Source organism: Arachis hypogaea, chromosome 12 (assembly GCF_003086295.3).
Source record: "Arachis hypogaea cultivar Tifrunner chromosome 12, arahy.Tifrunner.gnm2.J5K5, whole genome shotgun sequence".
Classification (NCBI taxonomy): domain Eukaryota; kingdom Viridiplantae; phylum Streptophyta; class Magnoliopsida; order Fabales; family Fabaceae; genus Arachis; species Arachis hypogaea.
The window spans coordinates 14043317-14057876 of NC_092047.1; the positions used below are offsets into that span (position 1 = coordinate 14043317).

Genomic DNA, 14560 nt, shown 5'->3' on the forward strand with positions numbered 1-14560 from the left:
TTATTATTTTTATGTGAAAGAGTTTAATTTTTTATTAATAATTAATTTTAACATTCATTATCTAAAATTTAAAAGAATTTAATGTGTATACATTTACATTTGATTAGGTGTTAAGTTTGTTGCACAAATAGAAATAATTAATTTTTTGCTTGTTATTTAAAAATAATATTTTTTCTCTCTATGTATATAAAAATATAATTAGATATTAGCATAAAAAATTATATTGATAGTTATAAATTAACTTAAAATTAATTTTTTTAAAACAATTGAATTTTGATTCTAACTTTTAATCACAACACTAGTATTTTCTCCAAATTATATATAAAAAATATTTGAAGAAAGAGAAGTGCAAATATAGATTAGAAAGATAAGCAGTAAAAATTTAAAACTAAATAAAAAAATATGCATATAATGATAATAATATTTTTAATTTGAATTATATTATTTGTTAATTTTATTTTTTGTAGAACTGAAAGGTAAAGAAAAATAGAGAATGAGAGAAAAGAGAGAAAGATAAATAAGAAGAATGAGAGAGGGAATTTCTTAATTTTGAAAAGAAAAAATTTATTTTAATTGTAATGAAAATTATCTAGTTACATATTTTGGTTTGTCAAATTACTAATATAAAATACAAATTATAAATTATATATAGAGTACAAAGGGTAAAGAGAAATAGAAAAAGGGAGAGATGTGGATAAGAGATGTTGGGAATAAGGAGTATGACCACAATCCAATCAATCATGTGTCAAATAATTTGTTATTATTATTATATTAAAATGTTAATATAATAAGGTCCTTGATTAAATTTAGAGATTTATCATTGTGATATTGATCATAATATTGAGAGATAAATCTTTTATAATTTAATCTAAATTGTTCTTGGTCATAGGATTATTAAAAAGGACATTAATAATCCGAAAAGATCAATATATATATAATGGTCTTCATTGGATGAAGATTAATAGATCTCATTTATTAAATTATATGTATAGATGGTGCATATAGAGATATGACCATTGAATTGACTCACTTTGAGAATTCTTAATGGTTATAATTACCGTATATTTGTCAATAGGATATTCTCAAGATGAACATAGTAATAGAGTTTCCTTTGACCTACGACTGTCATAGTAATTAACAATGTATTTATTATACTTTGATTCCAGACACCTAATACCCTAGGGTGCTAGTTGAATGGATATTGGGTATGATTTAAATACTTGTAGAATTAATGATTAGTCAATAAGGAATCCGTCAACTCGCGGTAAAGAGTTTGAGCTCTGTGATTATAATGACTGAGATGAATAAAACCTTGGCCAATGGGATTGAATGAATGAAGAAATGAGTTTCTTAAGTCATTCTAATTCACAGTTCATTATAATAATGGTAACAAGTTAGAGTTTGACAATTAAACCATACTCTAAGGGTTCACCAAGAGCTGGAAAGATGGAAGGAATTATATTTTGTTCTTCTAAGGTTCTTAGTAAATATATATATTACTTCAAACTATCGGGTCGTTAAGGAGTGTTGCTAGACGCCAACCTTGATTAGTAAATTTAGTATGACTAATTTACTATCCGTTTAGTATTGAACCTATGGGATCACACACTAACGAGTGTTCTAATCTTTGCTGTAGAATTATTTAATTATTATTTTAATTTGATCAAATAAATAATTATATTAATTCAAATAGAATATTATTATATTCTTTGCTAGCACCAAGAATATAATAATAATATGATAATTGAGAATATTAAATGAGATTTGAGAATAATTAGTTATTCTATTTCTGAATTTGAATTATAAATTTGGATGAGATCCAAATCGATTATGTTTTAAATTGTTATGATATGATTCATAAAATTTGAAAGATTCAGATTTGAAATTTTAAGATATGATTTAAATTTGAATTGAGAATCAAATTTAAAATTAATAACAAATCTCATAATATATATATGTATGCCAAGAGTAGAGGAAAGGTTAGAAAATAACAAGGATTTTTATTCATTTACCTCTACATACATAAGTGTATGTGAGCCCAATTTTTGGAGAAGAATTTTATGGCGTGCAAAGAGTTGCAAGAGGTTTCTCAATTTAGATAAGATGTCCATTGGTCAAGGAGTTGACAGCAAATGTTGGTCTCGGGGTGGATACGCATAGCGCCTTCATACCATCGAAGGAGAAAGTGATTTTTACTAAAGCGTCTAAAGGTATTTAGATATGATCTATGTATTATTTCTAGAATAAAATTTAAGCACAAAATAGATCTTTAGGATTACCTTCTTTTCTTCCGCTGCGTGTTATGAACACATGGTAATCCTTCAAGAGAATGTAAGAAGGGAGTTTATTAATTTTTGAGGGAAATATTTTCTCTCAATTTTAATAAGAAAGTGTTATGTGACACATTTTGGTTATTATATTAGTTAGTAATATATAATATAGTTATATTTTAATTTTAATTTTAATATTTTAATTTTAATTTAATTAAATACAATTAGAAAATATCATGTTACACATTTTGATGGTCAAATTTGTAATTAGTCATTGATAATGATATATAAGAAAGATATAGTGGGCAAAGGAATGAGAGAGTTGGAGAAAGGGAGAGGGAGGAGGGAAGAACTCTTTAATTTTGGAGGGAAAGATTTGATTTCAATTGTAATGAGAGAGTGATATGTGACAAATTTTGGTTGTAAAATTAGTAATATATAATAGATAATAGATTCTAACAACAGAAGCCAAATATGTTAAATTATCAAGTGCACGAATAAAATGAAAAGTCAAATAACAGAGGATATGATACACAATCAAAGAGTGTATAAAAAAACCCTAGTCACTGAAAGTCTTCATCATCATCGTTGTCCCACTGGTCCTGCTGCTAAGGCGGCGGCTTAGGCGGTGATGTTTGTGCCCCTCCAACAACGCCGCTACCACTAGCGTGCATCTAATCTTTGTACGGCACCATGTTGCGCTTGGTGCACGAAATTGTGATCTCAGGCAACGGCGCCAAAAACTCTGTACGCACATCTTAATAAATAGTTTTTCATTCACAACTTCGATACAACTAACCAGCAAGTGCACTGGGTCGTCCAAGTAATAAACCTTACGTGAGTAAGGGTCGATCCTATGGAGATTGTCGATATGAAGCAAGCTATGGTCACCTTGTAGATCTCAGTCAGGCGGATATAAAATAGTTATGGAGTTTTCGAAAATAAATAATAAAATAAGGATAAAAATACTTATGTAAATCATTGGTGAGAATTTCAGATAAGCGCATAGAGATGCTTTCGTTCCTCTGAACCTCTGCTTTCCTGCTGTCTTCATCCAATCAATCTTACTCCTTTCCATGGCTGGCTTTATGTAAGGACATCACCATTGTCGATGGCTACTTTTGATCCTCTCTGGAAAATGGTCTGATGCGCTGTCACTGCATGGCTAATCGTCTGGAGGCATCACCGTTGTCAATGGCTGCGTCCCATCCTCTTGTGAAAATGGTCCAAATGCTCCGTCACAGCACGGCTAATCATCTGAGGTTCTCGATCATACTGGAATAGGATTCACCCTCCTTTTGCGTCTGTCACTACGCCCAGCACTCGCGAGTTTGAAGTTCGTCACAGTCATTCAATCCCAGAGTCCTACTCGAAATACCACAGACAAGGTTTAGACTTTCCGGACTCTCATAAATGCCGCTATCAATCTAGCTTATACCACGAAGATTCTGATTAAGAGATCTAAGAGATACTCATTCAATCTAAGGTAGAACAGAAGTGGTTGTCAGGCACGCGTTCATAGGGAATGATGATGATTGTCACGTTCATCACATTCATGTTGAAGTGCGAATGAATATCTTAGAAGCGGAATAAGTTGAATTGAATAGAAAAACAGTAGTACTTTGCATTAATTCATGAGGAACAGCAGAGCTCCACACCTTAATCTATGGAGTGCAGAAACTCTACCGTTGAAAAAATACATAAGTGAATATAGGGTAAGCATGGCTGAGTGGCCAGCCTCCCATGGAGGTCTAGAGATCTCAAAATGATCAAAAGATTATAAGATGTCTAATACAATAGTGAAAAGTTCTATTTATAATAAACTAGCTACTAGGGTTTACAGAAGTAAGTAATTGATGCATAAATCCACTTCCGGGGCCCACTTGGTGTGTGCTTGGGCTGAGCTTGAATGTTACACATGCAGAGGCTCTTTCTGGAGTTGAACGCCAGTTTGTAACGTGTTTCTGGCGTTCAACTCTGGTTTGTGACGTGTTTCTGGCGTTTAACTCTAGACAGCAACGTAGAACTGGCATTCAACGCCCTTTTACGTCATCTAAACTCGACCAAAGTATGGACTATTATATATTGCTGGAAAGTCCTGGATGTCTACTTTCTAACGCGATTGAAAGCGCGCAATTTTGAGTTCTGTAGCTCCAGAAAATCCACTTTGAGTGCAGGGAGGTCAGAATCCAACAGCATCAGCAGTCCTTCTTCTACCTCTGAATCTGATTTTTGCTCAAGTCCCTCAATTTCAGCCAGAAAATACCTGAAATCACAGAAAAACACACAAACTCATAGTAAAGTCCAGAAATGTGAATTTAGCATAAAAACTAATAAAAACATCCCTAAAAATAACTAGATCCTACTAAAAATATACTAAAAACAATGCCAAAAAGCGTATAAATTATCCGCTCATCACAACACCAAACTTAAATTGTTGCTTGTCTCCAAGCAACTGAAAATTAAATAGGATAAAAAGAAGAGAATATACTATAAATTTCAAACTATCAATGAAACATAGCTCCAATTAAATGAGCGGGACTTGTAGCTTTTTGCCTCTTGAATAGTTTTGGCATCTCACTTTATCCATTGAAGTTCAGAATGATTGGCATCTATAGGAACTCAGAGTTCAGATAGTGTTATTGATTCTCCTAGTTCAGTATGTTGATTCTTGAACACAGCTACTTTATGAGTCTTGGCCGTGGCCCTAAGCACTTTGTTTTCCAGTATTACCACCGGATACATAAATGCCACAGACACATAACTGGGTGAACCTTTTCAGATTGTGACTCAGCTTTGCTAAAGTCCCCAATTGGAGGTGTCCATGGTTCTTAAGCACACTCTTTTTTTGCTTTGGACCTTGACTTTAACCGCTCAGTCTCAAGTTTTCACTTGACACCTTCACGCCACAAGCACATGGTTAGGGACAGCTTGGTTTAGCCGCTTAGGCCAGGATTTTATTCCTTTAGGCCCTCCTATCCACTGATGCTCAAAGCCTTGGGATCCTTTTTAATTGCCCTTGCCTTTTGGTTTTAAGGGTTATTGGCTTTTTGCTCTTGCCTCTTGGTTTTAAGAGCTTTTGGCTTTTTCTGCTTGCTTTTTCTTTCTCTCTTTTTTTTTTCGCCATTTTTTTTCTGCAAGCTTTGTTCTTTGCTGCTTTTTCTTGCTTCAAGAATCAATTTTATGATTTTTCAGATTATCAAATAACATGTCTCCTTGTCATCATTCTTTCAAGAGCCAACATATTTAACATTCTTAAACAACAACTTCAAAAGACATATGCACTGTTCAAGCATTCATTCAGAAAACAAGAAGCATTGTCACCACATCAATATAATTAAACTAAGTTCAAGGATAAATTCGAAACTCATGTACTTCTTGTTCTTTTGAATTAAAACATTTTTCATTTAAGAGAGGTGATGGATTCATAGGACATTCATAACTTTAAGACATCGTTACTAACTACTAACGATCATGTAATAAGACACAAACATAGATAAGCACTTAACATAGAGAAAGCGAAAAACAGAGAATGTAAGAACAAGGAATGAGTCCACCTTAGTGCTGGTGGTGTTTTCTCCTTGAGGAACCAATGATATCCTTGAGCTCTTCTATGTCTCTTCCTTGTCTTTGTTGCTCCTCCCTCATTGCTCTTTGATCTTCTCTAATTTCATGAAGGATGATGGAGTGCTCTTGATGTTCCACCCTTAATTGTCCCATGTTGGAACTTAATTCTTCTAGGGAGGTGTTGATTTGCTCCCAATAGTTTTGTGGAGAAAAATGCATTTGAGGCATCTCCGGGATCTCATGGTGATGAGCTTCATGCGTCTCTTGAGCTCCATGAATGGGCTCTCTTGCTTGCTCCATCCTTTTCTTAGTGATGGGCTTCTCTTCCTCAATGGGAATGTCTCCTTCTATGAAAGCTCCAGCTGAGTAACATAGATGGCAAATAAGATGAGGGAAAGCTAGCCTTGCCCCAGGAGAGGGCTTTTCGGCTATTTTGTAGAGTTCAAGGGAGATGACTTCATGAACTTCTACTTCCTCTCCAATCATGATGCTATGGATCATGATGGCCCGATCCACAGTAACTTCGGATCGGTTGCTAGTGGGGATGATGGAGCGTTGGATGAACTCCAACCATCCTCTAGCCACAGGCTTGAGGTCCAGTCTTCTTAATTGAACCGGCTTGCCTTTGGAGTCAATCTTCCATTGAGCTCCTTCCACACATATGTCCATAAGGACTTGGTCCAACATTTGATCAAAGTTGACTCTCCTTGTGTAGGGGCGTGCATCTCCTTGCATCATAGGCAAGTTGAACGCCACCCTCACATTTTCCGGACTAAAATCTAAGTATTTCCCCCGAACCATTGTAATATAATTCTTTGGATTCAGGTTCTTACTTTGATCATGGTTCCTAGTGATCCATGCATTGGCATAGAACTCTTGAACCATTAGGATGCCGACTTGTTGGATGGGGTTTGTTAGAACTTCCCAACCTCTTCTTTGGATTTCATGTCGGATCTCCGGATACTCATTTCTCTTGAGCTTGAAAGGTACCTCAGGGATCACCTTCTTCTTGGCCACAACATCATAGAAGTGGTCTTGATGAGCTTTGGAGATGAATCTTTCCATCTCCCATGACTCGGAGGTGGAAGCTTTTGTCTTCCCTTTCTCTTTTCTAGAGGATTCTCCAGTCTTGGGTGCCATCAATGGTATTAGAAAAACAAAAAGCTTATGCTTTTACCACACCAAACTTAGAATATTGCTCGGCCTCGAGCAAGAGAGGAAAGAATAGATGAAGAAGAAGAAGAAAATATGGAGGAGAGGGGGGAGGGGTGTATTCGGCCAAGAAGGGGAAGAGGGGGTTGTGTTGTATGAAAATGAGGAAGAATGGAGGGCTATATATAGGGAAGGGAGGGGGGTAAGGTTCGGCCATATATGGTGGGTTTGGGTGGGAAATTGATTTTGAATTTTGAAGGTAGGTGGAATTTATGAGGTAGGTATATGGGGAAGAGTGGATGGATGTGAGTGGTGAAGTGGTGATAGGGAAGAGAGATTGAGGTGATTGGTGAAGAGTTTTGGGGAAGAGTGTTTATGGGATTGTGTGAAAGAGGGGTGAGAAGAAGTGAGTGGAGGTAGGTGGGGTCCACAGATCCTGAGGTGATCCTGTGGGGTCCACAGATCCTGAGGTGTTAAAGGATTTACAACCTTGCACCAAATGAGGCATGCAAAATGCCCTTGCACACAACTCTGGGCGTTCAGCGCCAGATTGGTGCTTGTTCTGGGCATTGAATGCCCATTTGTTGCCCATTTCTGGCGTTGAACGCCAGAACCATGCTTGTTCTGGGTGTTCAGTGCCAACTCTTCTCCAGGGTGCAATTCTGGCGTTCAAACGCCCAGATGCTGCCTATTTTGGGCGTTCAACGCCAGAACCATGCTCTGTTCTGGCGTTGAACGCCAGCCAGATGCTTCTTACTGGCGTTTAAACGCCAGTGAGATCCTCCTCCAAGGTGTGATTTTTCTTTTGCTGTTTTTGATTCCGTTTTCAATTTTTAGATTTATTTTGTGACTCCACATGATCATGTACCTATAAAGACATATAACTAATAAAAATATAATTAAATAAAAATTGGGTTGCCTCCCAACAAGCGCTTCTTTAATGTCAATAGCTTGACAGTGGGCTCTCATGGAGCCTCACAGATGTTCAGAGCATTGTTGAAACTCCCCAACACCAAACTTAGAGTTTGGATATGGGAGTTCAACACCAAACTAGGAGTTTAACTGTAGGGGCTCTGGTTGACTCTGTTTTGAGAGAAGCTTTTTATGCTTCCTCTCCATGTTTACAGAAGGATGACCTCGAGTTTTAAACACAAGGGAGTCCTCATTCAATTGAAGGACTAGTTCACCTCTGTCAACATCAATCACAGCTCTTGTTGTGGCTAGGAAGGGTCTTCCAAGGATGATGGATTCATCCTCATCCTTCCCAGTATCTAGGACTATGAAATCAGCAGGGATGTAAAGGCCTTCAACCTTTACTAACACGTCCTCTACTTGTCCATAAGCCTGTTTTCTTGAATTGTCTGCCATCTCTAATGAGATTTTAGCAGCTTGCACCCCAAAGATTCCCAGTTTCTCTATTACAGAGAGGGGCATGAGGTTTATCCCTGAACCAAGGTCACACAGAGCCTTTTCAAAGATCATGGTGCCTATGGTACAAGGTATTAGGAACTTTCCAGGATCCTGTTTCTTCTGAGGCAATGTCAGTTGATCCAGATCACTTAGTTCATTGGTAAACAAGGGAGGTTCATCTTCCCAAGTCTCAATACTAAATAATTTGGCATTCAGCTTCATGATTGCACCAAGGTACTTGGTGACTTGCTCCTCAGTAACATCCTCATTCTCTTCAGAAGAGGAATACTTATCAAAGCTCATGATTGGCATAAGGAGGTTCAATGGAATCTCTATGGTCTCTAGATGAGCCTCAGATTCCTTTGGTTCCTCAGAGTGAAACTCCTTATTGATCACTGGACGTCCCAGGAGGTCTTCCTCCTTGGGATTCACGTCCTCCTCCTCTTTTGTGGTTTCGGCCATGATGGTCATTTCAATGGCCTTGCACTCTCCTTTTGGATTTTCTTCTGTATTGCTTGGGAGAGTACTAGGAGGGATTTCAGTGATCCTTTTACTCAGCTGGCCCACTTGTGCCTCCAAATTTCTAATGGAGGAGCTTGTTTCATTCATGAAACTTACAGTGGCCTTAGATAGATCAGAGACTAAGTTTGCTAAATTAGATGTATTTTGTTCAGAGTTCTCTGTCTGTTGCTGAGTGGATGATGGAAAAGGTTTACTATTGTTAAACCTATTTCTTCCACCATTATTAAAGCCTTGTTGAGGCCTTTGTTGATCCTTCCATGAGAGATTTGGGTGATTTCTCCATGAGGGGTTATAGGTGTTTCCATAAGGTTCACCCATGTAATTCACCTCTGCTATTGCAGGGTTCTCAGGATCATAAGCTTCTTCTTCAGAAGATGCCTCTTGAGTACTGTTGGATGCAGCTTGCATTCCATTCAGACTCTGAGAAATCATATTGACTTGCTGAGTCAATATTTTATTCTGAGCCAATATGGCATTCAGAGTATCAATTTCAAGAACTCCCTTCTTCATAGGCGTCCCATTACTCACAGGATTCCTCTCAGAAGTGTACATGAACTGGTTATTAGCAACCATGTCAATGAGTTCTTGAGCTTCTGCATGCGTTGTCTTTAGGTGAATGGATCCACCTGCAGAAGTATCAAATGACATCTTTGATAGCTCAGATAAACCATCATAGAATATATCCAGGATGGTCCATTCTGAAAGCATGTCAGAATGACACTTTTTGGTCAGTTGCTTGTATCTCTCCCAAGCTTCATAGAGGGATTCACCTTCTTTCTGTCTGAAGGTTTGAACATCCACTCTAAGCTTGCTCAGCTTTTGAGGAGGGAAGAACTTGGCTAAGAAAGCCTTGACCAGCTTATCCCAAGAGTTCATGCTATCTTTGGGTTGAGGGTCCAACCACACTCTAGCTCTGTCTCTACAGCAAAAGAGAAAAGCATGAGCCTGTAGACTTCAGGATCTACTCCATTAGTCTTAACAGTATCACAGATCTGCAAGAATTCAGTTAAGAACTGAAAAGGATCTTCAGATGGAAGTCCATGAAACTTGCAGTTCTGCTGCATCAGAGAAACTAGCTGAGGTTTCAGCTCAAAATTGTTTGCTCCAATGGTAGGGATAGAGATGCTTCTTCCATGTAAATTGGAATTTGGTGCAGTAAAGTCACCAAGCATCCTCCTTGCATTATTATTATTTTCGGCTGCCATCTCCTCTTCTTGTTCGAGAATTTCTGTAAGGTTATCTCTGGATTGTTGTATTTTAGCTTCTCTTAATTTCCTCTTCAGAGTCCTTTCAGGTTCTGGATCTACTTCAACAAGAATATTCTTGTCCTTGCTCCTGCTCATATGAAAGAAAAGGAAACAGAAAAATAATAATAGGGATCCTTTTTACCACAGTATAGAGGTCCCTGTGTGAGTAGAAGAAAAGAAGAAGAAAAGAATGTAATGTAAGGAAAGAAACACAAGGGTGAGGAGAGCAGAGATGTGAGATGAAGGAGAAAGAGAATTTTTGAAAATTATTTTTGAAAAAGAGTTAGTGATTTTTGAAAATAGTTTTTGAAAAAGGTTAGTAATTTTCGAAAATTAAAATTAAAAATTAAAATAATTAGTTAATTAAAAAGAAATTTTGAAAAAGAGGGAAGATATTTTCAAAAATTAGAGAGAGAGAGTTAGTTAGGTAGTTTTGAAAAAGATAAGCAACAAACAAAAAGTTAGTTAGTTAGTTGAAACAAATTTGAAAATCAATTTTGAAAAGATAAGAAGATAAGAAGTTAGAAAAGATATTTTAAAATCAATTTTTGAAAAAGATAAGATAAGAAGATATTTTTGAAAAGATATGATTGAAATTAGTTTTGAAAAAGATTTGATTTTAAAAATCACAATTAATGACTTGATTCACAAGAAATCACAAGATATGATTCTAGAACTTAAAGTTTGAATATTTCTTAACAAGTAAGTAACAAACTTGAAATTTTTGAATCAAAACATTAATTGTTGATGATATTTTCGAAAATTATGAGATAGAATGAAGAAAAATATTTTTGAAAATTTTCGAAAATAAATAAGAAAAAAATGAAAAAGATTTTATTTTTGAAAAAGATTTTGAAAAAGATAAGATTTTCAAATTGAAAATTTGATTTGACTCATAAGAAACAACTAGATTTTAAAAATGTTGAAAAAGTAGTCAATTCAAATTTTCGAATTTGATGAGAAGAAAAAGGGAAAGATATTCTTTTTATTTTTGACTTTTTAATGATGAGAGAGAAAAACATGAAAATGATGCAATGCATGAAAATTTTGGGATCAAAGCAATGAATGCATGCAAGAATGCTATGAATGTTAAGATGAACACCAAGAACACTATGAAGATCATGATGAACATCAAGAACTTATTTTTGAAAATTTTTTTTTATGCAAAGAAAACATGCAAGACACCAAACTTAGAAATCTTTCATGTTTAGACTCTATGGATGCAAAAATGCACATGTAAAACAAGAAAAGATGCAAAACAAGAAAACATCAAGATCAAACAAGAAGACTTACCAAGAACAACTTGAAGATCATGAAGAACACTATGAATGCATGAATTTTTCGAAAAATACAAAGAATTTTTAGAAAAAATGCAACTGACACCAAACTTGAAAATTGACTCAAGACTCAAACAAGAAACACAAAATATTTTTGATTTTTATGATTTTCTAATTTTTTTTGTATTTTTATTTTATATTTTATTAAAATTAGTGTAAAAAAGAAAAATAAGGATTCCAAAATTTTTAATATGAATTCCAGGAATCTTGTATTCTTATTCTAAAGCTCCAATCTGAGGGTTAGGCATGGCTTAATAGCCAGCCAAGCTTTAGTATGTAGCTCAGACATGACACGGCTGACATTCCAATTAACTGGCTTCCATGCTGATGGTTGGAAGCCTCAGTCCAAAAGAATTTAGACATGGCTTTACAGCCAGCCAGGCTTCACATGCTTCATGAAACACTAGAATTCATTCTTAAAAATTCTGAAGAACATAAATTAAATATTTTTGAAAAGAATTTTTATTTTTATTTTTTTTTTTGAAAACAAATGAGAAATTTTTGAAAGATTTTTGAAAAAAATTTTTGGAAAGAAAACAAAAAGAAAATTACCTAATCTGAGCAACAGGATGAACCGTCAGTTGTCCAAACTCAAACAATCCCCGGCAACGGCGCCAAAAACTTGGTGCACGAAATTGTGATATCAGGCAACGGCGCCAAAAACTCTGTACGCACGTCTTAATAAATAATTTTTCATTCACAACTTCGATACAACTAACCAGCAAGTGCACTGGGTCGTCCAAGTAATAAACCTTACGTGAGTAAGGGTCGATCCCACGGAGATTGTCGGTATGAAGCAAGCTATGGTCACCTTGTAGATCTCAGTCAGGCGGATATAAAATAGTTATGGAGTTTTTGAAAATAAATAATAAAATAAGGATAGAAATACTTATGTAAATCATTGGTGAGAATTTCAGATAAGCGCATAGAGATGCTTTCGTTCCTCTGAACCTCTGCTTTCCTGCTGTCTTCATCCAATCAATCCTACTCCTTTCCATGGCTGGCTTTATGTAAGGACATCACCATTGTCAATGGCTACTTTTGATCCTCTCTGAAAATGGTCCAAATGCTCCGTCACAGCACGGCTAATCATCTGAGGTTCTCGATCATACTGGAATAGGATTCACCCTCCTTTTGCGTCTGTCACTACGCCCAGCACTCGCGAGTTTGAAGTTCGTCACAGTCATTCAATCCCAGAGTCCTACTCGGAATACCACAGACAAGGTTTAGACTTTCCGGACTCTCATAAATGCCGCTATCAATCTAGCTTATACCACGAAGATTCTGATTAAGAGATCTAAGAGATACTCATTCAATCTAAGGTAGAACAGAAGTGGTTGTCAGGCACGCGTTCATAGGGAATGATGATGATTGTCACGTTCATCACATTCATGTTGAAGTGCGAATGAATATCTTAGAAGTGGAATAAGTTGAATTGAATAGAAAAACAGTAGTACTTTGCATTAATTCATGAGGAACAGCAGAGCTCCACACCTTAATCTATGGAGTGCAGAAACTCTACCGTTGAAAAAATACATAAGTGAATATAGGGTAAGCATGGCTGAGTGGCCAGCCTCCCATGGAGGTCTAGAGATCTCAAAATGATCAAAAGATTATAAGATGTCTAATACAATAGTGAAAAGTTCTATTTATAATAAACTAGCTACTAGGGTTTACAGAAGTAAGTAATTGATGCATAAATCCACTTCCGGGGCCCACTTGGTGTGTGCTTGGGCTGAGCTTGAATGTTACACATGCAGAGGCTCTTTCTGGAGTTGAACGCCAGTTTGTAACGTGTTTCTGGCGTTCAACTCTGGTTTGTGACGTGTTTCTGGCGTTTAACTCCAGACAGCAGCGTAGAACTGGCGTTCAACGCCATTTTACGTCATCTAAACTCGGCCAAAGTATGAGCTAATATATATTGCTGGAAAGCCCTGGATGTCTACTTTCCAACGCAATTGAAAGCGCGCCATTTTGAGTTTTGTAGCTCCAGAAAATCCACTTTGAGTGCAGGGAGGTCAGAATCCAACAGCATCAGCAGTCCTTCTTCTACCTCTGAATCTGATTTTTGCTCAAGTCCCTCAATTTCAGCCAGAAAATATCTGAAATCACAGAAAAACACACAAACTCATAGTAAAGTCCAGAAATATGAATTTAGCATAAAAACTAATAAAAACATCCCTAAAAGTAACTAGATCCTACTAAAAACATACTAAAAACAATGCCAAAAAGCGTATAAATTATCCGCTCATCAGCGCTCCATCCCGCTGAAACAACAACACCTATCAATAATAATGAATTATCAAACACAATAAGTAGTTCAAACTTACTAAACTAAATTGAATCTATCTTAACAACCTAAGTCCACTAAAACTAGTAAAATTGAGTGTATTAAATGAAACTGATTAACTAAAATGGTTTGCATATGAAAAATTTAAAATTGAACTCACGCTGAAGTCCTATCAAGCAAAATCGTCATCCGTATGATGGGAGGTGGTGGAGGGACATCTGGCTAGAATCCGTGAGAGAATTCCAGCGGTGCGGTGTCTGTCGCTAGAGGCGGTGTCATCGAGGTAGTGCGCTGTTGAGCGGATGGAGGTGGTAGATGAGTCCAATCTGATGAAATAGATGGACGACTTCCTGCATGTTACGGGGCAGCGCAGTAGTAGGTACCAGGTAGTTGGGGTTAGGGATCATGATGAACGGTTGATCCTGTGCACCCATTGTCTATGACGTCACAGGAGTAGTCGGCGTAAAAGGGGACGACTGAGAAGTCTTGGAGGTTCCGGTAGAACTCCTCCTTCTACCACGACCACGTGGTCGATCCGTGACACCTCTACCTCTCGTCATGTCTACAAAGAGGATATCAATTAACACTAGTCACAAAAAGAATGCAATAGCAAAGATAAAATTCATAGATACTTTAAATCACATAAATCAGCAAATACAACACAAATTCTGAGTACATTTATATTAGTTGAAAAAAAAATTAGCATAACCTCCCCTAAAGTTGGACACATATCCACCTTTACGGTTCACACAAATCAAACTAACC

General features: G+C 36.5%; 1 non-coding gene across 1 annotated transcript; it reads left to right on the forward strand.

Annotated features, from left to right (window-relative positions):
* Positions 1 to 9627: 9627 nt before the first annotated feature.
* Positions 9628 to 9731, forward strand: LOC112731452 (small nucleolar RNA R71). Its single transcript, XR_003167228.1, has one exon. It is a non-coding gene; the product is annotated as a small nucleolar RNA R71 (small nucleolar RNA).
* The last annotated feature ends 4829 nt before the right edge of the window (positions 9732 to 14560 follow it).